This window comes from Amblyomma maculatum, chromosome 4 (genome assembly GCF_055883805.1).
Source record: "Amblyomma maculatum isolate TAMU_Amacu chromosome 4, ASM5588380v1, whole genome shotgun sequence".
In the NCBI taxonomy this organism is placed as follows: domain Eukaryota; kingdom Metazoa; phylum Arthropoda; class Arachnida; order Ixodida; family Ixodidae; genus Amblyomma; species Amblyomma maculatum.
The window spans coordinates 123,198,273-123,225,254 of record NC_139347.1 but is presented as its reverse complement, the minus strand read 5'-3'; the positions used below and the strand labels follow the sequence as shown (position 1 = coordinate 123,225,254).

The 26,982-nt window shown below is 45.5% G+C and overlaps 1 long non-coding RNA gene across 1 annotated transcript in view; it reads left to right on the top strand.

The window, feature by feature from the left end:
• The first annotated feature begins 24,463 nt into the window (after positions 1-24,463).
• Positions 24,464-26,982, top strand: part of LOC146192283 (uncharacterized) — a 34,603-nt gene continuing 32,084 nt past the window's right edge. The window contains exon 1 of the long non-coding RNA XR_014706750.1: positions 24,464-24,605. This is a non-coding gene — a long non-coding RNA (uncharacterized LOC146192283). The remainder of the gene's footprint in view (positions 24,606-26,982) is intronic.

Genomic DNA, 26,982 nt, shown 5'->3' with positions numbered 1-26,982 from the left:
ATTTCGTCCCCAGAGGCATCACCTAAGTCAAACCCGCAACTGCGGCTCCCATTTTACCCACCACCCATTCTTAATCTTGCTGAGCAGCGTCACGAAGGGCCGCACTGCTGGTATCACCGCCGTTTTGGCCCGGCTACAAAGCGTTGCAAACGATCTTGTGGATGGCAAGAAAGTGTGCAGAGGAATCACTAATAAATACTTTCTTCTGGGCGAGTTGGTTCTTATTAGCAAAAGGAATAATCCAAATATTCAATAATCTATGTGTCGTCAGAATGATCAAAATTATGTACATAGGCAGTAGATCAATTTCTCGTATATTTAACGTGATCAGTAAAACAAGAAAAAAATAACAAATGGTGATCCAAAATACCAGGTTCAACTCTATATTCACCTGTAGAGAACAAATCACTGAAAAAAAATCAAACCTAATAGAGTATTGTTACGGGTGCAGTTAGTCGCACACAGTTTGCTTAAGGTTTAAGGCTAACATAATGTCCTTAATTACATCACCAGAAAGACAGGTCCCGTAAGCTAAATTCCACCAGTCCAAGCCTGGTAAATGGAAATCCCCCGTCATAATCACATTATTTTCACACTTGGCTAGCAGGTGATCATGCAGGCTCTCAAGAAATGCGATTTTAGTGTCAGGAGAGCGGCAAACTGCGCATAATAAAAAGGCCAAATTTCAACACCTCACATTTAAAAACAGACTTTCATGATCAGGAATCTGGTCGAGAACAGTGACCTGCAAAAATGACTTCGCAATTACTGCGACACCCCCACCCCTTGAACCACGATCCCTTCTAAATATGTGATAGCCAGGAGGAGTAATCTCATCCTTTCTCATTTTATCATGCAACCTTGTTTCAAAAAGAACAAGAACGTGTGGGTCATAAGAAAGTAGTAGTAGTTAATGATACTTCTGGCTTTAAAGGACAACAAGCGTAGATCATGCGCTTGGGCCTGGAACCTCTATCTTTCAGAAGTCTCGCCTCCTCGGATAGGCGCTGGCAAGAAACCTTCTTGTCGCTATCGCCTTCATTCTTTACTCAGCCAAAGTAATTTGCCTTTTAATTGTATCCGCAGAATAGTCCTTTTGAATAGACACTCCGGTCTCTTTAGCTTTCCAACACGGCTCCAAACCTGTTGTTTTTCAAAGTATTACTGGAAGTTAAGATAACTGATGAATTCGGATCTCGGCGAACTAACCTGTGACTGCGGGAAACAGAATTACATGTAAGTCCAAGTTTATCGTAGAAAACTTCGTCGATTATCTTACGGCGCAATATTTCTTCACTCTCGGTTTATTTTTTAATGCCAAACACAATCAAATTGCTCCTGTGACTTTTATTGTCTTGATTAAGTAACCTTGCAACCTGTAATTTTAATGATTCTTGGACTTCTGCTAAGCTTTCATGTACGCATTCTACTACTCGTCTTTGTGGCTATTATTCTCACGTCTTCCTCAAACTGGTTCACGCGCAGGCCAAATATTGTGAGAGCTTTTTCTATGTGTACTGGCCTAGTGGCTACATTGACTGCGTGTAGCTTGCTGCCCTTCAATAAGTTATAAAACAATTCCGTGACAGAGGGATCGGGACCAGAATTTTGCTCGACATCTCCTCAAAGCAATAGCATCGATGTACCGAAAAACTCATAGGTATTAGTCAAAACCATATGTGGGCCCGGCATAACAACAAGACACCTTTCGTCAGTTCTGCATGAGCAAACGCCTTATGTGGTAATTAGCTTGCACTCATTGCACTCTCGTGGGCGTCACATCCTGCTGGGCCCATTCTTGACTGGTGCATTCGTGTGCCACGATTGTGCTGCTCTCAATCTATATTGCAGTGAACGAATCAGCTTCAGCTTTGACTCCCCGATCCTGTTACAGCGGCAGGTCGATATGTCTGTGGTGATTTCTTCGTCCGCTTGAGGCAGTCGGCGCACATGACGGTGCACGCCGCACCGAACTCACTGAGCGGGATGCAACCATCTCCAACATATAAGCCTACCATCGGGACGGGGCTACAGAGTGACAGCCGCAACTGATTTCGTTCACTCAAACCACGATTGAGAGCAGCACAGTCGTGGCTTACGAATGCGTTTGTCACGCGATATATTATTTTGTATTTCGCGGTCTTTAAAGGTTGGAAAAACTATACATGTGAGGCTTTCTTTATAAAAAATAAATATAAGGGGGTTTTAGAAGGCAACCTTTATCTTTTGGGAATTACATTCATTGTCTAAATACGATGCTTAGAAAATGAGAACAATTACTTTATTACTAATTAGTTAATTGCAAAATATAAAATGGCCAGTAGCGCGAAAGATGACTCGCAGCTCTAGAGAAGCCGTTTCTCTGGCCTATCTGACATGTATGTTGTGACATGACATGTATCTGACATGTATCTCCGTGGGCACAATAAAAATTCATTAGTGTATAGATACGCGTTAGTCTGCCTTCTCTAAGTAGCTGTAGGCCGAATGTCGAGATTATAAGCAATCGATGTCACATGTTTCATATGCTCAAATGAAATAAATACGCAGCTCCGGAAGTTGTGCGAAGGACAACGTAGGCAAGAATTTAAGGTTTTTGACAAAGTTGGCCAAACGAAATAAAGTACGTTGTGATCCTTCTGATTTCCTTGTGTTCTTTGGCGTTCTTGTGGAGTGAGTATTCTATAAGCTGTGCTCTCTGGTGGGTGTTTTAGTAATTTAAAAGGCAGTAGGAGAGGCAACGCGAGCTTCAAATCAAAGAAGGGAATGACAACATGTATTAAAAATCTAGAAATATAGCATCTGGCTGTTCATGACAGGTGGGTATACACTTTGCACTTGTCGTTTATTTCGGCAGTGGCAATACTGATCGGTATTTCATCTGCATCACTAAAAAGACAGCATCGGAGATACACTGTATCCCAAAGGCCTTACTATAATAAAAACTACATTATGTATTTTGTACAATTATATTTGAGGTCTGTCTTAAGATTCTTGATATTTAATTTAAGTAAATTTGGCATTGCGTCTGTTTTTTGCTTCTGGCCGTAACGGATGGAGGGTTTCAGAAGAGAAGGGATCAGAATAAAACTGATGCAGTGTAATATTGTAACCGCTCTTACACAGAATGCAGAAGTGCGAATAACTACTACAGCGGCTGAAAGACCGCACTAAGCGTTTGGATACACTTCTACACCCTCTGCCTCTACTGAAAGCGGTCTTCCTTAAAACTAGTAACACAAGTGTCCTGTCCCCCCTGTGGAGCATCGCCCCGATGTAAAGTTACCGCCAGATTCGTAGATGAGCGGAGAGAAAAAGCGGACATGTATTAAACCCCGAGTCTTACATCACGTAAGGAAGCAATTTTGATAGGCGTCTGCATGTTGTAATTCTGGAACATTCAAGCTGGAATCAATTCCGACAATTTTCTTCAAATAATCTTTGTTGAAATACCTGTTCACAGTTAAACCACGCTGTTTGGAAACAGAGACACTTCCCTCGGTGGCTCATGCAAACTGGTAATTCTCTAGTTTTTGGTCTGCCACCTGGAGACGTCGCTTGTTTGCGGCCATCCGAGTTTCGAAAACGTTCATCCCCGCTTCCTTTCTTCGCCCCTAACTCTTTTTTTGCAACACGACCAAACTCTTATACCAGTGGTCTCCACATTGTTAGAAAATAACCTTAGAATAATTACTCGGTCTTTCTTTTTTTGTGTAGACGTGGATGCAGTAGTCCCTAAAACATTGTTTTCAGAAAAAGGTTCAATTCTTAAGCGCTTCGCTACTTTGTTATCTTCTTCAGAACGGCCTGCCCGGTCGTTTGGCTCGAGGCCGTGCATATCAAGGTTCAGGCGGTGGCTGTGCTGCTCAAGCTCACTAACTGCATCCCTTAGTTTAGAAAGACCTGTTTCTTCTTGTGATTGTTCGACAGCTTCTACTCAGAAACGAAAGCCAGTTATGTGTTTGTCTTGTAGCTGCAGGGCGGTTTTAAGCTATTCATAGTTGAGGGATAAGTGCTCAGCCAATTTTTCTGTGCCCAACACTGTTTCTTGTAGCTTCACAAGTTCGTCAAGGTTTGCTTCGAGAATGGTCATTTTGGATTGTATCTTTTTTATTTCATTAATTATTCGCTATAGGGTTCGCCGTAATGAGATTAGCGGCAGGAAAAAACAGTCCAACGTTTCAGCAGTGGCGAAGGACGATGTCAAGAAAGCATTAGAATATGAAAAGGGGGAAATCAGTTCGAGAAGACCAGATAACTACAGATTTGTTAAAGGACGAAGGGGGGGGGGGGGGGGTATCGTACGAGAAAAACTGGCCATCCTTTATACACAGTGCCTGGTGTAATCGACGGTACTGGAACCATGGAAGAATGCAAACATTAGGCTCATTCATAAGCAAGGGGACTCTAAGGACCTTACAAATTACAGATCAATCAGCTTACTGTCGGTTACGTATAAGGTATTTATAAAGGTAATCGCTAATAGAATCAGAACAACCTTAGACTGCAATCAAGCAAAGAATCAAGCAGGTTTTCGGAAACGGTACTCTACTATCGATCATATTGCCGCGAAACCTTCAAACTCTATTTGTTGTTTTTTAACAGCCGCCGGCATGCGGGCTTATAACTGATTCCGGACCGCGTATCAGCTCTGTAATCTTTGTTTGTTAATGCTCGATGTCGCGAGTCCCACCTTTATCAGTTTTGACGTAGCGCAAGATGCACCGAGATCTGTCTCGAAGGTTCCGGCCACTCGGGTGTCTTTCCACAATGTTCCAGCCCGTGCTGGTAGCTGTTTGCGACGTTATCTAGATTTTTCTGTTAAGCCTTTAAATTGAGCGTTGCCGAGTATGGCGGGCATTCTTTGTTCGACGATCGACGAGCACGTTTGTTTCTATCGCCGCCGCCGAGTTTCTTAGTTTTTTTACGGGCGCAAGTCAGCCCAAATAAAGAGCTTCTTTAGTGCAATCATCGACCCTTCATTTGTGTCGTCGACCTCGTCACCACTACGTGACATCTGGTGGAGGTGCTGCCTTTGATCCTTCAAGCGAAGACCCAAGCCGTGTTCCTGTCGCCCTGGAAGACCAGCCTACAGGTCACCGAGCCAGCCGCCGACTTCAAGGCCTACAACCCGAACACGGTCTGCTGCCTGACCCCATTCGATCTCGGAAGGCATCGACGCTGACAATGGCCCAGCCTACAGCACCGGTTGTTTTCATCCAACCCCGTGAGCCCCCTTGCTTCCATGGACGACCGGATGAAGATGCTGGAGATTGGATGGACCTTTTCGACTGTATGGCAGAATTCAAAGGCTGGAACGACGCTGCGAAACTCAGGCAGGTCTACTTTGTGCTTCATGGACATGCCCGAGTTTGGTTCGAAGATCATGAGGCAGCTCTGAAGGATTGGAACATTTTCAAGGAAGCGTTTTGACAGCCTTTTCAAGCGTCGTCCGAAAGGAAAGAGCCCAGGCCCTCCTTCAGTCAAAACTTCAACTTCCTAACGAGCCTGTCCTGGCGTACCTTGAAGAGATGAAGCGCCTCTTTCGCCGCGCCGACCCTAACATGACTGAAGGTGAGAGAGTCAAATTTTTAATGCGAGGCGTCAAAGAATCGCTTTTTGCAAATCTTGTCCGAAATCCGCCAAAAACCCTGGCGGAATTTGAAACGGAAGCGTCTGCCATCGAGAAGACGTTGTACACCCGGATTTGCCACTACGAGCGACCACTTCAGCCAGACTACTCAAGCCACTACCCCAGCGCATCTGCGAGTGGAGAGAACCTTCGGGACCTCATCCGGGAGATCGCGCGAGAGGAGCTCCGCCGATTGATGCCATCATCGCACAACCCCAGGTGGCGACGCTCGCGGACGTCGTCCGTGAAGAAGTACAGCAGCCGCTGGGCGTTCGTCAAGCGACGGCTGCGACTGTTCCAGCACAAGAGGCAACAGGAATGAACTACGCTGGTGCATTACGTCGCCCTGCGCCCCGACGTGATGACTTTCCGAACCCTCGCCGCTACCGTCCTGTTCCTGAAAACCGCCCCTTGGCCCCCGCCCGCCAAGCATACGAACGCCCCCAAACCCCAGGAAGTGCGACGCCTGGAGGACTGCAAACAACCGGCCATTATGCTTCCACTGCGGTGAGGCCGGCCACATTCTGCGCCACTACCCGTACCGACGAATCGGTCTTCGCGGATTTGCAGTCGACGCTCCCCGACCACGCCCAGGTGAACGACCAGAAGAAATTGACAACTATCTGCGTAGCGGTGAGATTGCGCCACCAAGCCGTCGGCTCAGATCTCCATCGCCGTACAGGGCCCGCTTTGCGTCGCCAGGCCGTACCTATGATGAGAGTATGCGCGGAAGGTCCCCAAGCCCGCGCAGGGAAAACTAAACAGAGCAACCTTTGGAGGCGAGGTTGCTCAACGGCGAAACGACGAACATCCTCCGCCGCAGACGACCACTAACGACGACGCAACCATTTCATCGCCGCTCCACACGACGACACCGACGACAACACGACCAGAGTGCAAGCCGACACCGCTGCCCAGCGAAGTAACAACGGTATGCCCCGGCCATGACCTGAAGAAACGACGCAGCCGAGATTGGACACTAAGGCCCACGTGCAATGCGAGGACGCGAACAAGTGACCTTGAAGTTGATATCGACGGTTGCAGAGTCACTGCGCTAGTAGACACCGGAGCTGACTATTCAGTCATTAGTGGACAGTTAGCCTCTCAGCTCAGAAAAGTTACCACCGCTTGGGATGGCCCGCTGATTCGCACCGCAGGTGGCAACCTGATTACTCCATCGGGACGATGCACTGCAAGAAAAACCGTAAATGGGCGTACTTAACCCACCAGCTTTGTGGTCTTGCAGCAGTGCTCCCACGACGTGATTTTAGGCATGGACTTCCTAAATGAAAATAGGGCTATCATCGACCTCCGATCCAAGCTCATCAATCTCTCTGCAGACAAAGCCATACCTGCTACGACGACTTTGACGCAACACGTCGCTCTAAACGTCCTTGACGGAGAATTGACCGTGCCGCCCCGCTCAAGCGTCGCCGTCAGCGTAGGTAGCACAGACATCGAAACCGCTGAAGGCATCGTAGAAGGAAATATCCAATTACTCTTGGAACGAGGTATCGGCATTGCAAGAGGCATCACGAAACTCCGGAGAGGTCAAGCTCAGGTGCTGGTAACAAACTTCACTGAAGAATACCGGCATCTCAACAAGGGCACGACCATCGCTTTTCTCGACGAATTAGCGGACCTCAAAGACGTATTCGCCCTCCACGACCAACCACTGGAAGACGCACCGCACCAATTGCGTCAGCCCACATTTGACATCAACCCATATTGACACACAGCATAAAAAACCAGATTCGCAGTCTTCTTCGAAACTACAGGGAGTGCTTCTCGTCATCATTGAAGGTACGACAAACACCACTGGCCAAGCACCGCATTATAACGGACGAACACGACCGACCTCTGCGCCAAAGCCCTTATCGTGTATCGCCGCGAGAACGGCAGGCCATTCGCGATCAAGTTGAAGAAATGCTGCGTGATGACGTAATCCAGCCATCGAACAGCCCCTGGGCGGCACCAGTCGTTTTGGTCAAGAAGAAAGACAGAACACTTCGCTTCTGCGTTGATTACCGCCGCTTGAATAGCATAACGAAGAAGGATGTCTACCCGCTTCCCCGCATCGACGACACTCTCGACCGGCTTTGCACTGCAAGGTACTTCTCATCGATGGACCTGAAGAGCGGATATTGGCAAATGGAGGTCGACGAAAGAGATCGCGAGAAGACCGCATTCATCACACCGGACGGCCTTTATGAGTTCAAGGTGATGCCATTTGGCCTCTGCTCCGCACCAGCCACGTTTCAACGAGTAATGGACACAGTCCTGGCGGGCATGAAGTGGCACATTTTTTTGGTATATTTGGACGACGTTGTTGTCTTCTCGTCAAACTTTGAAGACCACCTAAAACGACTACAGACAGTGCTGGAAGCCATCAAGTCATCGGGACTAACGCTAAAAGCAGAAAAGTGTCACTTCGCCTACGAAGAACTCCGGTTCCTAGGTCACATCGTTAGTAAGGACGGTATTTGCCCAGACCCGGAGAAAACAGCTGCAATCGCACAATTCCCACAGCCTGCTGACAAGAAAGCTGTGCGCCGATTCCTTGGGCTGTGCACTTATTATCGATGATTTGTGAGAAACTTTTCGCGGATCGCCGAACCGTTGACGCAGCTTACAAAGTCTGACGTACCTTTTAAATGGGAAGCGCCGCAAGGAGAAGCCTTCGAAGAACTCAACCGCCGCCTGCAATGCCCTCCTGTACTTGGCCACTTTGATGAAAACGCCGAGACCAAAATTCACACCGACGCGAGCAGTGTGGGCCTAGGAGCCGTTCTCGTCCAGAAGAGTGCCGGACAGGAGAAAGTAATCGCCTACGCTAGCAGGTCCCTCACAAAAGCCGAAGTCCATTACTCAACGACCGAGAAGGAGTGCCTTGCAATCATCTGGGCCACTTCTAAGTTTCGTCCATACCTATACGGCCGACCATTCAAGGTGGTAAGCGACTATCACGCGCTTTGTTGGCTGGCTAATTTGAACGACCCTTCAAGCCGCCTTGCCAGATGGAGCTTACGACTTCACGAATTTGACATGACTGTAGTCTATAAGTTGGGCCGGAAGCATTCCGACGCAGACTGCTTATCCCGCGCTCCCGTCGATGCTCCCCCGAGGGACGGTGACGACGACGCCTTTTTGGGACCGGTAAGCGCCAGCAGTTTCGCAGAACAACAGCGATCAGACCCTGAGCTGAAAGCGCTAGCCGATTACTTGGAAAAAAGACCGCTTCCCCTCCTGGTGTGTTCAGGCGACATTTATCGTCCTTCACGTTAAGCAATGGCCTTCTCGTGAAGAACTTAGCACCCAACAAGACCGCGCAGCTTCTAGTAGTGCCTAAAACCCTTCGGCAAGAAATTCTGCAGGCGTTGCACGATGAGCCAACAGCAGGTCACCTCGGATTTGCGCGCACGTTGCGTCGAATCCAGGAGAAGTATTACTGGCCGCGACTGCCTGCCGAAGTTGCCCACTACGTGAAGACGTGTCGTGAGTGCCAACGACGCAAGACGCCGCCGATCAGACCAGCAGGACTACTAAACCCGATTCGACCGCCAATCCTGCCCTTTCAACAAATTGGGATGGATCTCCTCGGCCCCTTTCCATCTTCGTCTATGGGTAACAAGTGGATCATCGTGGCCACTGACTACCTTACACGTTACGCCGAAGCAAGAGCACTACCAAATGGTACCGCGGCAGAAGTCGCCAAATTTTTTGTCGAACAAATTCTCTTGCGACACGGCGCCCCAGAAGTACTCATCACGGACTGGGGAACGGCGTTTACGGCAGAGTTGACGCAAGCCATCCTGGAATACAGTCACACAAGCCATCGACGAACAACTGCGTACCATCCCCAGACCAATGGCCTTACGGAGCGCCTGAACAAAACGATCGCTATGTACGTCGACGCTGAACACAAGACCTGGGACGCCATCTTGCCGTACGTGATCTTCGCGTATAACACGGTAGTCCAGGAGACGACTAGAGCGACCTAGTTCAAGCTTGTGTACGGCAGGGAGCCCACGACGACGCTCGACGCAATGCTGCCGCACGTAACCAGCGAAGACAACCTTGACGTCGCCGCCTACCTGCAGCGTGCAGAGGAAGCCCGACGACTCGCACGGCTGGGCATTAAAGACCAACAGCGCACCGACAGTCGACGATAAAATTTACGACGACGCCACGCAGAGTACAATCCAGGAGACCATGTGGTGGTTTGGACACCAATTCGCCGTCGCGGATTAAGTGAAAAGTTGTTGCGTCGACACTTTGAGCCATACAAAGTCCTTCGCCGCGTCGGACCACTGGACTATGAAGTCATTCCCGACGGAACGTCAGCATCACAATGGCGACGCGCACGCCCAGAAATTGTACATGTTGTACGACTGAAGCCATATTACGCGCGTTAATCTGTGGTGTTTAAACTTTGCAGTGTTTAAGTTTCTTTGCTTTGGAACATCGAGGCCATGTTTTTTTTAAGGGGGGAGTTATGCCGCGAAACCTTCAAAACTGTATTTGTTGTTTTTTAACAGCCGCCGGCATGCGGGCTTATAACTCTGATTCTGGACCGCGTATCAGTTCTGTAATCTTTGTTTGTTAATGCTCGATGTCTCGAGTCACACCTTTATCAGTTTTGTCGTAGCGCAAGGTGCACCGAGATCTGTCTCGAAGGTTCCGGCCACTTGGGTGTCTTTCCACAATGTTCCAGCCCATGCTGGTAGCTGTTTGCGACGTTATCTAGATTGTTCTGTGCAGCCTTTAAATTGAGCGTTGCCGAGTGTGACGGGCATTCTTTGTTCAACGATCGACGAGCACGTTTGTTTCTATCGCCGCCACCGAGTTGCTTAGTTCTTTTACGGGCGCAAGTCAGCCCAAATAAAGAGTTTCTTTAGTGCAATCATCAACCCTTCATTTGTGCCGTCGACCTCGTCACAACTACGTGACAATATACATACATCAACCAGGTGATAGAAAAATGCTCGCAATATAACCAGCCCTTATACATAGCATTCATTGATTACAAAAAAGCATTTGACTCAGTTGAAACCTCGGCGTTGATGCAGGCATTGCGAAATCAGGGGGTAGACAAGCCGTATGTGAAAGTGCTGGGAGATATATGTAGTGGCTGCACAGCAACCATAGTTCTGCACAAAGATAGTAACAAAATTCCCATAAAGAAAGGTGTTAGGCAAGGAGATACGATCTCGCCAGTGCTATTCACTGCTTGCTTAGAAGAAGTATTCGGATACTTTGAAAGGGAGCAGTTAGGGATTAGGGAAGATGGATAATACCTCAGTAATCTGCGATTTGCTGATGACATTGCCTTGCTAAGTAACTCGGGGGACGAACTGCAAATAATGATTGATGACCTAGACAGAAAGGGTAGAAAGGTAGGCTTGAAAATCAATATGCAGAGGACTTAGGTAATGTTCAAAAGCCTCGGAAGGAACAGCAGTTTACATTAGGTAGCAAAGTACTGGGAGTAGTAGGCGCATATGTGTTCTTAGGACAGGTAGTGACCGCAGATCCGGACTATGAAAAGGAAATAAGAATAAGATTGGTATGGAGCGCATTTGGCAAGCACTCGAAGGTTATGACTAGCAGCTTACCGGAAAGTATACAACAGTTGCATCTTTTCTGTACTCACCTATGTGGCTGAAACGTGCAGGCTAACCAAGAGGGTTCTATTTAAGCTGAGGACAACTCAGACGGCTATGAAACGAAAAATGGTAGGGGTAACATTAAGAGATAGGAAGCGTGCATAGTTACTGACAATCTATAGTGGAAATTAAGAAGAAGACATGGGCAGGACATGTAGTGCGAAGAGAGGATAACCGATGGTCGCTTAGGGTAACAAACTGGATTCCAAGGGAAGGAAAGTGTAGCAGGGGGCGGCAGAAAGTTAGGTGGGCGGATGAGGTTTAGAAGTTCGCAGGGGTCAAGTGGATGCAGCCAGCACAGAACCGGGTTAATTTGAGAAATATGGGAGAGGCCTTCGCTCTGCAGTGGGTATAGTCAGGCTGATGATGATGATGATGACGATGATAGGGTTTACACTATCACCGGTGTTTCTATATGGCTTGTTTCGCTTTTGAACATGAATATAAGCTTAGTCTATCTCGGTGCCAGTGCGGCGGCGCTGACATCGACACGCACTACGTGAGCTGCTTATTTTTGTAATTTTCAGTGGTTTGAGTGAAAGCTAGGAAAGCACAGCATTATCCAAGATGAAAACCTGAACTGCAATTTTCAGATTTGAGCTGGTCATCGTCGAAAACGTCTTGGCAACACGGACAATGTTCATTATAAAATGCGCTTTTCAGACCGTGACAAGGGTTGTTGATCATAAAACGCAGAGGCAGCTGTAAGACATTCGCAGAAAGAATAAGAGTAGTATGATAGTGAATATTCCAAAACCTTTGTCAGTTTAAAGTTGTCAGTTCTGTTGTCAGTAAATAGGTGTAAATGTCCTACCACATGGCAGCGGTTCTTTGGCTTCGCGCCAGCATCTCGTCTATGAGCGTCGCCGCTCGGCGCGCCAGAAAGGGTGACCAACACATGACGGCGTACGAACTGGCATCTGGGGTACGCTGGAAGTTCGAACAATACGCCTGTTTTATAAGGCCGTTATCCGCATACGCGCCTCTCCCCTGGTTGAAAAGAAACCACCAGCCTCGACTGCGCATGCGCAGTTCTTGGCCTCCGCGATCGGCGCAGCCGGCGCTAATTTCGGGGGTCATGCGCAGTTCATATTCGTGACAGGTGTATGCGACAGATGGCAGTAGCTGTCAAGAACAAATATCACGATTTCGCAGGTAATTGCGTCTCACGAGAACGTTTTCAATCAGTAGCAGACAAATTTTCAGCCAATCCAAGAGGGCGCCATATTTTGTGAAAAAGGCGAATTGCGCCTCCGGCGACGCCGATAGCCGAGACGCTGACGTGGCGCCGAAGAAACGCTGCCATGTGGCTGGGCCTTAAATGCTGTAGTCTAATACGTGTCAGTAAGGCCACTTGCTGACAGTAACATGTATGTCGATGCTCTCCGTGGATCTTTTTTTTTTTTTGAGCTACGGGTTGCCAGTTCGAGACACGCGTGTTACAGCGCTCCTCATGAGATGGCAGCGGTTATAATTTTGACCCGTACCCATAGTGGTACTTGCACGATAGCTGATTCTTTCAGTGTATGGAAATAGACAGATTGAAAAGTCTGTAAAGAACTTAGATTTTTTCCGCCTATGTAGGTCCTATCACTAAACCCATTTCGGTAAATATATAGGTAATGATATGCGAAGAATTTTCTGGTAATTGCTTGAAGGCTTCTATATATTGCCCATTTTGAAGGTAGCGCAAAATACCAAGGACCAAGAGTAGAAGGACAGAAGAAAAGAGAGGCTCATTCTAGAGAATGGAGTTTTGTACGGAGTCTAACAAGCCAGCCTTCGCAACTATACCGTTTTAAGTGCGGGGCTGTAAATACCAATACTTCTAGTCTTCATGTAGCAGAGGGTTTCTGTTGAAACTTCATTGCTCCATTAGTAGCTTCTTCACTCCGACATTTGCTACCCACCTTCGCCCCGTCGCCCAGCCCTTCTATCCTTGACGAACTGCTTACTACAGAAAAACATCAAGCCGCACTAGCAATTACCAGCAGAAGATCCTGCCCGGGACCTGATCGGGCTAGCTACACTTCGCTCTCGCATCTAGAAATAAAAGTCAGGGCTCAGCTCCTTACCGCCTATAACAACTCTTGAATAGCAGGCAGCCTTGTACAGAGCTGGAAGACTGCGCGTGTAATAGCAGTCCTTAAACGAGCAAGCCATCAATTGACTTAAACGCATATCGTCCAATAACACTGTTAAGCTGTGTCGCAAAAGTTAAAGAAAAAATGGTCGATTCACGCGTTAATTGGGACCTGACGAACGGGAATTTACTCCATCAATGTCTGATTTTCGTAAAGGCCGCAGCAGTACTGATATTGTTGTTACTCTTGCGGTCTATAACCATTGCTGTCTTCCCTGACGTTAAAGGAGCTTTCGACAATGTTACGCATGGGGCGATTCATACAGCCTTACGTTTGGTTGGTATTAGGTGGATGAATGTATAACTGACTGTTTGATTATCTTCGTGATAGGACAATTTACATGCCAACAGATCAAGATGATACACCCCGACATCATGTGTCTCGTGGGGTTCCTCACGGAGGGATTTTAAGCCCAGCTCTCTTCATTAACTCTCTTCTGATTTTGGACAGTTCCTTGCCACCTAATAAAACCCCTCGAAAAACTAAAGTAGCGACAAGACGCCCTCCCTCCTCTCTCCTCCTCTCTCGCGCGCCGGGCGAACGACTTCTTTTTTCTTTGTGATTTCATGTGACGGCGGTGGCGCCCTCTAGCCGGCTCCGGAGCAACTAACCCCTCTTTTCAATCAGTTGCTTGAGGTTCCCGTGCGTGCAGAGTTCTTCTCGATGTCTCCGCATTAACCGTGCGTCCCGCTGCATAAATACATCGGTGACTTCGGAGAAACATTTGCATGGTTCACTGGATAGTCTAAAGGCAAAAATGAGCACGCATAGATGGATTGTTTTGATAAGTCGCCCGCGCACAGTGTCCCGGTGCGCCGGGCTTTATGCGGCATGCCAATTTAGATATTTAAAGAGTGGGGCATGCATTGAACGTGACCGTGAGTCACGAGGCCGTGGAATGCATTTGCGGTGATATTTTATGGTGAAGAGGAGTATGCAAAGAGAACGACCGCCCCCGCCGGAACGTTGGACGTGCTACAACGGATGCCTGGTATGGCATGCGAAAAGACGCTTGCAAGTGAAGGCGTTCTAAATGCCCGTAGTTCATCCGCTGTTCTAGTGGCTTTTGGTTTTGGTCTGCTGCAGTGTATCGCGGAACAGGTAAGACGCTTCAAGGAGTGCTCGAAATACGCTACGTGTGTACTTATCCGTGCCTCCCCTAATGTTGTTCGCGTGCATGAACTGTAACGATATAGAGTCCCGCATTATAATTTTCTTTGGAATAGTTGATTAGTAAGGAGAAAAAGCTACCTCGAAAATAGCATTCGCCTGCCAACAATGTCATAATAAAGTTCTACGTAAATATTTCATCTGCATCAGTCATTTACTGAGAAGCAAAACCTACCTCGCTTTTAACACATCTGTCCGAGTAATCTTTCATATTCGTACAGTTTCTATTAGAGCACTGCGCGGGCCTTAATTATTCACCCGGCCCGAGCCCCTCAACCTTTCTCGTTACCCGCCCTAGCCCGGCCCGACTTTTTCAATATAGGCCCAGACCCGGCCCGGCCCGCGAGGTACAGGCCCGGCTCAGGCAAGGCACAGCCTGAGTACTAAATTCTCTTCGGTTAAAGCCAAAAACTTTTGGTACTACGCATCTCGTTAAAAAAAAAACACTATAAAACTTAAAAATGGAGACCTCACTATGGGCAACGCTTAGGTAAAAAAAAAGTTTTAGCAATAATTAAAGAGGTTATTACAGATTTACTCGCATTTGCAGCCTCCTCCTAACTTCACATACGGAAGGCTAACATGATAAATTAGAATAGTGTCACTATTGACAAATAAATATAAAACCTGTGAGGGCCGAATGGGAACAATTAAAAAAAAGCCGCACTCTATGAAAAATGCCATACGATGGGTATAATTGAAAATTTAATGACAAAACTGTAATAACAGGGTACCGTTTCCTGTTGAATCCAGGCTAACTAAAATGAAGGAAGGCTACTTGTCTAGTCTAGCTTATGACCTCACTGATTCCTCTGCTGCCATATATAACATTTCACACAGAGCTAACATACCGTTTAACAAATTAAGAACTTCTGTTACACACCCAGTCCTTCAGAAGTTAAAAGATCTGAAAGCGCAACTGACAGTGTGTACGTGCAAAATGGTAGAGTGTATGGTGTACTTTCCGACATTTCTGGTTTGCCTTATAAATTGTTTCCAGTCCAACCTTTCGCAGAGCATGAATCTACCGAAAAAAGTTCACACACTGGAAATTGTTCAAAATTGTCACCTTTTCCTGAGCTGCCACTTGTTAATCAAAGGCCTGAGTCAAGCCCAGGCACATAGGCTCACAGGCCCGCCACGATGCTGCTCTACCCGGCCCGGCCTGCGGCTTTTGGGTAAGCCCAAGCCCGTGCAGTGCTATAGTCTCTATATTCATTCGGGTACTGGACAGCTAAAGTATGAATGCTAACAATATGCCGCTTGTAAAAACAGACCTAAGTGCCTATGAAATTCTCTTTTCCGGAAATGAATTAATCATACACTGGTACATATCAAACCCAGTGAGTCCACATGTCAGTTTGTACCACAGCCGATCATTCCGGATGTTGAGGTGTGTTATCACTTGAGGTGAACTTTTAAGCAGTATCGTTATGCAGGGACTAAGACTCGGTTCTTTTTTAAATGCTTGGCCAGCATTATAATGGAGCAAAGCATCATCCTTAGGAGCATAGTTTATATGCATTGCAAAATAGGGGCTTATGGGCGCAGCTGGTACAGCAATATTTAGGAAGTTCAAGCAGCGTGAAATAAAATGGGGACGTGGCATACAACACAGCCCTTGTGCTAGCAGTCTCTCCAGGCCTCATTTGATTGCACTTGACTTTCAAAAAATGTCATTTTTTGTTTTGGACTATTCTTTTGGAAGTGATGCTAACAGCTTCCCAGGCAGCGGCAATAGCCTGGTCCTCCAGTTTATGGGTATGACGAAGTGGATTTCAGTATTTGGTTTCAGATATATGTATATCTCATTAAGATCTTGAAAGGATAGCCTTTAAATGCATACATGCATTCTAATACTAAAAGAAAAACTTGTAGCACACAGTATTCTAGTTGCAATTAATAGCAAGAACAGAAAAAAAAACATACAAACAATGACAGGTAAATACTGCTTAGTTCATTATATCCATAATGTTTTAATCTTGAAACCAAATTTAGAAAACAGTATTCAAGGCAGGGATTGAGAAGTACAAACAAGAAGTAAGACTACAAATCGGCAGAAAAGCACACATGATCCTACTGTTCAAGCACACCTTATAAGCTCACTAGAAACTGTTGCCAAAAAGCTCTCAAAGGTAGACTGGACATCCACTGCAGCGACTTCGCTTAGCTGCTTACCACAAGCTAGCATGATCAGTGTCACTACAGTGCCCTCATTTTGACATAAGTGAAATACAAAAGGCGCTTTTATGTCATGCAATGTTAAGCCACACAGTTTACAAAGCAGCTCGCCATGGTGGTGCAGTGGTTAGGGTGCTCGACTGCCATGCCCAAGGATGTGAGATGAAATCCTGGCCGCGGTGGCTGCTTTTGTGGCCGCGGTGGCTGCTACAAAAAGCAAAGCGCTCGTGTACTGTGTGATTTCAGTGCACGTTAAAGAACCCCGGGTGGTCAAAATTTCCAGAGCTGTCTGATACGGTGTCTCTCATAGCCTTAGTCGCTTTAGGACATTAAATCTCAAACCAACCAATTTACAAAGCCAAATGCTATAATACCTTACTTAACATTAATAGTTGCAACCTGCTTACATATGCTACGGCTTCCACATTTTATGTTTGATTTGTCTTGAGTTATTCGCTCATTTTCTTTACGGAAAAGAATGTGGATTCCTGTCCTCAAACACACTCAGCAACTTATTAACAACATTGTGGCAATCAGGGAAACAATTCGCACACATCACATTCTCTCGGGCAGAGGCTTCCAGTTGAGCAAGAGTTAATTCATTTTGAAGAAGTTTTGCTTCATTTGTCCGAAATAAGTTCTCCACCACCTTCAATAACTCTACTACAGCTGGTGCTGGGAGAACAAGCTTGGTATTCTCTGTATATGATTTCAGGCTTGTAAGTGTGCCAGCTTTCTTGCAAGTCACGGCACTGATACAATCATCGCAGCATGACATGTTTTTTGTTTTACATTGCTGACAACGTACCCAGCAAGGTAAACAAGCGATTCTTCCTCGGGAACACTGAGTGTTAGAATTGCTTCAGGAAAAGAAACTGGGTCAGCATCAACACTACTGTTTCCCTTTCCAGTTGCGGTGTTCAAACCAGTGAAAAAAAAATCCAGACTCATGACTGTAGCTTCCATCTTTGCTTGGCCTTAAAAACTGGGCTATAGTTGCTGCTCGAACTGCACAGCGAAGCTCTAATGGTCTTGGCACTGGATTTTTGGCACGCAATGTGGAAAACAAGTTTTCCAGAGCATCTTGCCCAAACCGGCTGAGCAGCACGAAGGTGAATCTCTTGGTGTTAAGGTAATAGTCTTGTAATTTCAAAGCAACAGTCATAACCAAAATAATGGCTGTCTGAACTGGCTTCCAAGACTGCTTGGTAGTACTGCCGATACCGAGATGTTCGAAGAGATGAATAACATCTTCAAGAAATGCCACAGCATCACTGTTCTTTTCCTCATCCAATCTACTAACAGCGAGCTTTGTTGTTCGTGAAGTTAACCTTTTGAACCATTTAAACATAGTTTCAAAAAAAATAGGCCGTTGTTAGTGCATCGCTTTCTATGTCAATTTTCTTGCAAAGATTTCAATTCACAGTGACCATAGCTTACTATCACAAGTTCCAAGTACTGTTGCAATTTTTATTTTGTCAGTGGCCAAAAAGATAGCACCATTCTATTTTTGCAAGAACATCCGTACTGAAAATGGTCGGTTTTTTTTTTTTCTATAGAGCGTAGTTGCGCTTCGTTCTTACGTTTTGCTGGAGGCTTCCTAGGCAGGGGCTGTTTTCGGTGCGCAAAGATTCTCGGTACAGCATCACGCTTCAACTTCTTAACACCAAATTTCTGAAGGACCAGGGGCTCAAACTGGTCGCTAGTGAAGTGATCCTAAAGAAAATGAAAAGCAAACATGCGGACCTGAAAAAATCATTTTGGTGTTGTGTTGCGCATAAGTTGCTCGAACATATTGCTGAGACGTGCACAAGGTGAGTTTTTTTTTTTTTTTACAAGCTTACTTTTTACTTACGCCTGACCTAGCTAGTAGTGGTAATAGGCCGCGTACGGGCGGCTAGAGAAAGCGATTTTTGCAGTTGCGGCAATCGGTAGTGCTAACAGAGCCAGCAATCAACAAGGCAGCGCGGCGCCGATCGACTAATTAAGCGCAAAGGGGAAGCTACTGCTACTGGTCAAATTTCGAGAGTAAGCGGCGACGGGCGCGGGAGAGCGGGAGGCGGCGTTCTGCGAAGGTTGTCGCTACTTTAAAAATATCCAGGGGCTTTACTACCTAATATTCAAAAGTGCCCTCTACTCAGATGACATCTGTGTGTGGTTCTCCGGACGAAACACGTACAATGTGCATGCTCGACTACAGAAAGCATTAAATTGCATTGCATTATTCACAAATAAGCGAGGTCTTTTAATATTGCATTATGTATTATGTATATTTTATGTGAAATATGCTGGCATTCAGCAAGTGAAGAAAGAAGTGTTTGGGTGCTTGGACGAAGACGACGCTCAGTGTTGTGTTGTGCGGCTAAGCGGTGCCCATCGATTTCAGAGTGGTGTTGCCCATCGGAGCGTGATTTCCACTCGTAACAATATCTCCAGAAAAGTGCTCAGCAATTTCATTTTCTTGACGTGATCTTTGCCATTACTTGCTGAATGTTGCTAGCACCCCTATAACTTATATAGCCGCAAAAATGTCTAGGTGTAACCTTTGATAAGTCAGTTTTATGGCCACCACACGTTTAACAACTTAAGATCAAACTCTCCTATTAAGTGTCTATGCTTCGTTGCTCTCAACAACCAGAAGATGCTGCTCAACAGATTTTTTAATACGACTTTATGGAGAACTTTGTAAATGCCTTCAGCGCTATAGTCTCCCTGTTCCTGAAGACCTATATCAAGCAAGCACAAAACTGCTTGAAGCCATACAAGCCAAAGCTTTGAAAGTCTGCCTCCGTCTCCCAAAGAACACCTCTACAGTAGTTACTCTGACAGAGAATGCTGATATTATAGGAGCTGCTTCGTGCCCAGCTGCGCTTCTCACGTGAACCCACCGATCCATTTTCAGAGCGAATTATGACAGCATTTTTCCATCCAGTCCCTGTAAATTATCAACGTGCGTGTGTCTCATGACCTTTCCCACCATGGGGGTTTGCTTCATGCAAATTTGGACGACTATACCTAGCATCAGAGTAAAGCCCACTCTGCCACATCTATACCGATGGCTCTGCTACACCTGTCTCTTTATCTATCTTTGTCTGCATACCCTCAATGCATACCACAATCTATCTTGACAACACTCAGTCACCGCACTTCTGTTAGGGCTACTGGGTTAGTAGCTTTGCGAGAAGCTATTGTGTATATTCTACAATATTTTCCTGTAGCATTTGTGATTTTCAGTGATAGTAGCGCTACATTGCAATTGCTTAAGTCATCAAGAATTCAGGAACAGCTGGCCATTCTCTATTGAAAAACCTATTTGCGGTGTTAATAGGTCCTGTATGAAATAATATGAGAGTATGCAGGAGCCGAAATGGGGCATAAAAGACCCATAATGAAGCATTCCGGGCTAGTAGGAGGACGCTCAGGATGTGCATATATGTCCTGTTTCTCCTTTTCAGACTCCTTTAACTCCTGTACATCACATGTGGGATGTCTATTAGGAGTTATGGGAGTTGTGAATAGGTCCTGTGTACCATGATACAGGAGTTGGATGGACTCCTTAATCAGGATTTGTTTATGCAAGGTTAAAAAGGCAAAGTTTGATATACGCATGCGGTGTCCCAGCTAAATTGAATCAAGAATTAAAAACAAGAAAGCCTTTTTCAAATTAGAATGAAATGAACATGAAAGTTTATTTTGCATTTCGATCTCTGCATGTGCTCCTGTGAGCGCATGCGGTAATTACAATCAACAATCGCTGCACTTCTTCCGACCTTATGGCGCACGTTCATATCTGTAACTGATGACGAGTCTGCAATACGGAAGTGCAGGGAATAAATTCGCCTTTCGACATGAACATAAGTATGCTCGAGCATAACTCAAAACACATGTCGCCGCCCACCGAGCCATTCATTGATAGCTGCATATCAACAGCAATGTTTATTTAAGAATTTGCATATGCAAAAGGAGTGATGGGAAGTGAAATACTGCCGCTGCTGATCCGCTGGCAGCATGTGAAGTTAAAAAGTGATATATGACAAGCGGCTCCGTACGAGATATGTCTGTAGTAGAAAGAAAAATGCGCTCTAACACGGCAAAAAAAAAAAAAAAAAATAGCCAGTACGTAACATATTCGCATATTCGTATGTGTACGTGCCAAAAAAAATGATACGTTTGAATGATAGATGATATTGCCTATCTGTGTTGATAGAAAAAAAAAAGGTTCAGCGTGTTTGCAGTGCTATCGTCGAAGGACGACTGCGCTTGAGAAGAAAATGCAAAGTGCGAAACAGCAAAGTAGCAATGAAAAACGATGAATATAAGCCCACTAGCCATCGATCGCCTTGGTGTAGTAGTTAGCGTGCCATGCTGGTATGCGGTGTAATTCATGAGATCATAGTTCGACTCATGGCGCAGCAAGATTTTTTTTTTTCAATTTTTTACTTACGTACATTTTTTATTTACCTGAACGTCTTTTTAGAGTGCATCCGCATTTTCCCCACAACGACGGGCGCTAACCGCATTCTACAACGCACATAACCTGCGACCTGCGACTCCCACAACTCCCATGTCAAATAACGCAATATGAATAGGTCCTATATATATATATATATGTTTTTTCAATAGGGATTCACTAAAATAAGCTGCATGCTAAGGCCTACGGGCTGCGTTCCTGTATTACAGTGGTTACCTGCCTCACTGTGGCATCGCTGGCAGTAACTACGTCGCCGCTGCAAAGCTAGTATCTGAAGATTGATGAATAACAATTCCAATTCAATTAACATTGCTTCTTGGGCTAGTTGGCGCCAACTTGAATTTGTGAAAACATTTCGCCGAATCATGCACGCCACGGGAAAGCACCTGGGTCTCGTCTTCCTTCTTGTGGTGTGCATGGTTCCGAAGTGTTTTCACCAATTCAGTTCTATCCTTAGGAAGATTTGCCGCTAGAATTGTTGCTACTGAATCACGGCGACTGCAGCGCTCTCTGTGGCGTGACCCGAACCAGCAATACCGAGCTCTACACCGAATAGATCCTACTTACGCCTTTGTAATTCGGCACAACTTCCGATGCCATCGTAACTGCCTGCACGAATTAGCTTGAATGTGTCGTAGACAAACTGCTTACATAATATTGGTATAGCCAGCAGTCCTTTGTGCTGCTCATGTGACACCCTTGGAGATTTCGAACATTTGGTAACCTCCTGCTGAAGGTTTATTAGACATCGAGCCTAATACCGTAGGCTTAGTTAAAAACATAGCCGTGCCCTTGAACACGTCCTCGGTCCTTGGTGCGATGGGGGTCTTCGACTACGCGAGCTACAAAGGCTTTAATAACTCTTCTTAAACAGACAGGGTTCATAGGACCCTTTGGAATTCATCTGTGGATGTTTATGTGTGTGCGTCACCGTTTTTTCTTTTTCATTCATTTCACCCTTCCCTTTGCCCTCTTTGTCACCCTCAGTAGTAGCATGCTAGGCTCAGCCCCAAGCAGACATCTTCTACTACTGTTAAGATATATATCTATCTCCTTTCCCGTTTCCATCCTTTCCGCCTTTGGTACAACCCAGGAGTTTAGCTCTGTATTCTTTTCAAACTAAATGTATGTTAAGCGCCAGGAATAAAAGGCATTGCGTACTGCAACTTTTTTCTTCGTCTTTGTCAGGCTGATTACGCAATATACTTTTCTAGCAGTTGTGGTTGCACACAATAAGAAGACCAATGAGTTAGAGATTTTTCTAGCGCTCCTCTTTAATACAATATAATACAACTTTAGGTATACATGGCACATAGACACATGAGGAGGAAATACCATTTAAAATTACACGCAATAAAAATAAAATACAAAATGAACTGCAAAATAAAATATATTTTGTAACAAGAATAAAAGGCGAACTCAAATATGGCGCGTAGAAGTAGCCGTCCCGAGTTTTACAATCCAGTGATAGGGTAATTAGACCCACAAAAATTCCACCGTTTTCGAACAGAATGTCAGCGCTTAAAACGCCCTCCACAATAAAACTTTTGAAGCTGTTTTAAAATTATCAATGAAGGTTATGCCAGTAGGTGACTCAAATGCGTTGTTTTGAACTTTGCTGCTTTGACGAAGCAATGGATAAGAATGAGTAATGGTTTTACTACGTCAAATATTCAGTTTTTTGGTGGTAGTTAAGGCGAGATGAGATATCTGGTGGCTATTGAATGTACAGGTAAGGCAAGTATGAGCTGCGATAAAGCGTTTTACATAAAAACATAAGTGAAAAATTGTTCAGTCAATCAGTAACGTGGATAGGTGCAGGAAGGACCTCAGAGTAGTAATACTGAAGGTCCTTTGAAATTTGTCTAGGATGAATCGGGGTCGGAGTGTTTGTATGGCTTCGAGAGGTCATAACAGGTTGATATGTATCGATGTTCTGTCTGCATATACAAGCTCTTCATTTAGAGTAATTGAGCGTTATCTCTATTCACTAGGTAACAATAGACATTTTGACAGACCTGGTATAGTAAGACAGTATGCACGCAACAGTTGGCTCTACACAAAATTAAGACAGAAAGGAGCCATCCCTTGCACTTTATTGAAAGCCTTGTGTACAAAATTGCGTAATAATAATTTGTACTCAAGGTTAGCAATGTCTCAAGGCACGAGGACACGACAGTGCTTACAGTTCTTAAATACTTTGCAGAGTGGTTTCTCCTCATTAACTTTGGTGGTCTGTATTTATTTTGTTCGTATATGTCCTAACTTTCTCTCTTTGCCCTTTCTTGTGCAATTGTGTGAAGTATGCAAAAGAGCTGCTTTTGCACATAAGGCGATAACTGAATTGAATCGTTGCAGATGACCTCGCCTACATTGCATTTAGTGCCCGCATGCCTAATAGCGATAGCTGCCAATATGACACGTGTTCCTGAAGAAAAAATTGCAGATAGGGCAAAGACGGACGGAAACACTGAGGACAAGTGCTATATATTCAGCAAGGCTTCATTGTCAGTTTGGGCTATGCTTATTCATTTCCGCATGCGCCTGATTTTAATTCTCGTATTCTTTGTCGATTCGTGCTGTAGATCTCAACAGGTTACGGAATTCTTTTTTTAGTGGTAATCGACACGTGTAGTTTTCTTCACCAGGCACTTTCATCCTGCTTTCGGCAAACATATCGAATGGAACATTTTAATTTAAAAATAAAACAAGTACGTATTTAGAAATGAATGCAATGTAGGTATATGACTAACAAAACAGGAAATTGATGCGGTTTTGACATCAAATTTCGGCGGGGTTCAGTTTTAGTAATATTTATGAAACATCGCTCATGGACAGGAAAAGGATGAATAATGTATTGAATTTCACCCGTCATTCCAATTAGGAATGTATCAAAATGCGCATAAAATGTCGCCTAGCTGACTTTTTTTATATGTTTTACATTGTCTTCTCCACCACATGTGCATGATTGCAATTATGTTGGAATATATTCTTAGTATTTTGTCCTCTACTATGCAAAATGCAAATAACATGCGGCCTAGACGAGCATATTGCATACGTTTTATATCGCTTTCTTATCAACATAGGCACGATGACAAATCATTAGCGTATATCTAGGTGCTAGCTTGTCTTGCTTACGTAGCTATAGGCGGAATGTCGAGATTATGAATAATCGACGAGACATGTTTTATATGCTCAAATTATATAAATGCGGCAGCTCCGGAAGCTGTGTGAGTACCAGCTTACTCAACATTTTCTAGTTCTTGCCAACATTTGTTACATGTAATGAAGCCCGTTGTGCTCCTTATGATTTCTTTGGTGCTCTTTGGCGTTCTTGTGGAGTGAGTATTATCCTATCAACTGTTGCTTTTGGGTGGTGTTTAGGTAACGCTAAAGCAGTGGGAGAGATAACACGCACGTTCAAATTAGGGAGGGAATGGCATCTTTGATTTATATAATAAAAGATTAGAAATATAGCCTTCGGGTTTTTATGACAGGTGGGTGTATGCTTTGCACTCGTCGTTCATGTCAGCGGTGTCATACTCATTGCTCTTCGCCCCACATGGAAAACAGCATTGGAAGATAAACTGTATCGCAAAGGCCATAGTATAATAATGATTATGTTACTTATTTTCTTGAATTATATTTCAAGTCCGTAATATTTATTTCCATTAAGGTGCTTCCATAAGTTGGGCACTATTTTCGTTTTTCTGCCTCTAGCCGTAAAAGAAGCAGGCTTTCAGAAGGGAAGGGATCAAAGTAAAACTGGCGCAGTGTAAATTGTAAACGCTGTTACACAGAATGCAGAACGGCAGAGAACATTTGCAGTGGCTGAGCGACTGTACCAAATGCTGGGCTAGACGTCTACATCTTCTACCTCTACCAAATGCGGTTTTCTACACCTAAAGGTCGAACCAAATGGCAGCGTTTCTTCGGCTCCGCGTTAGCATCTCGGCTACCGGCGTGTCACCGTAGGAAAAATTCACGCGCTTGCGGATAGGCGATGCTGTAGCATGCAGGCATCTGTCGACTCTAGATCTAAACGTCGCCACTGGACATGCTTTGCAGACAGGAACCCATAACAAGCCCCGCATAACCAGCGTTTCAGATCTAGCAACGCTGTTGTACCCGCCGCAGAGGCGTAACTCGTTTCCACGAAGAGCTTCTCGTTTGTCCCCGCTCCCGCCTGCTCTTGCCCTCCTCTTTTTTTTCTATTGCATCCCCTCTATCTCGCCCCAGTAGGTTCCCGTCACCATTGAATACGACGAGGATAATTGTTCGACTTCCCAGGATCTTTCCCTGCCTTGGCTTACAGACGCCAGTTTGTAAGCCATCATTTGTTAGGTCATCTTCTCCGCACTCCGAGCGAGCGGCGAAGCCCGTTGACGAGACGCTGACGCCACGCCGAAGAAGCTCTGCTATGCGATTAGGCCTTAACACATGTAATACTGTCCTCTACTGTAGAGCATAACCTCGATGCAGTGTTACCGGCAGATAGAAAGTACGTAGAGAAAAAGCGCACGTGAGTTCCACTATGAATGTGACATCTCATAATGACTACATACAGCCTGACGGTCAATTGGGAGGTCGCTAGTACTGCAGTTTATTCGCACAACGTCGCTGAAGTTGCTGCTGTGCGATCAGACGGCTGGGGAGACTGGTGAATTTTGTTACATTACGTCGCTGAACCGGCGGACAATTGGTAAGTTCCGCAATAGCGGCGCAGTAATTTGTCGAACAGTCCACGGCGATGAACGGGCGTCCAGAATCAAAGATAGTCACTCGGGATGTAGGTAACAAAGCGGAGTCCTAGGTTGTATCGGTCAGCGCCGATGTCCGCTGATGGCGGATCCAGTGGCGATGTGAAGGTCAAGTTCTCCCTCACTGCTAGGGTCAACGGATAGTATACCATCCAAGGGAGTGCTAATAGGGTGACCGAAGACTACTTCGAACGGAGTGAGTCGCGTCGTATATTGTCTCGCCGAATTAGACACGAATGCTGTGTAGGGAAGAATTTGACCCCATGTTTTGTGTACGATATAAACATACCTAGAAAGTATGTCGGTCAAGGTCTTGTTTAGGCGATCTATCAAGCAATTTGTATGCGGGTGGCAGGCCGCTGTACATCTACGGCTGGTGTATGTAAGCTTCAAACAAGCCTGGGTGAAGCGGGTCGTAAGCACAGCTCGACGGTTGGTAACAATAGCTGCATGGGCGCCACGACAGAGGAAGATATGCGCAAAGAATTCAGCGACTTCAGCAGCTATTGAGCTTGCAAATGGCGTGGCTCAGTGCATCGTGTTATGTAAACCGTCAAGACACAATCCACCCTTTCCCAGTGGACGACTTCGCAAAAGGGGTGAGGAGGTCTATGCCAGTTTACTGAATAAGGGTTTTTGACGGCGCTATAGGCTGCAGAAAACGGACTGTATTCAGAGAACTCTTTACCGTCGGCAATCGTTACATGCATTACGCAATTACGTACTTATTGTAATAATCTGGGGTGATATTACTACAGCCGAAACTTTGTCGACGTACTACTGGCCCTTGCGTGGCAGGCGGATGGTTCATCATTACAAGGCTCAATTACTCTTAGCGTAACCTGTGCCACAACAACCAGAAACGTCTCCTTGTTGCCATCAAAGTTGTGCTGGTAGAGGACTCCACTTCAAAGAATGATAGACTCCAGCCCACGGCGAAACACACGTGGTACAGTAA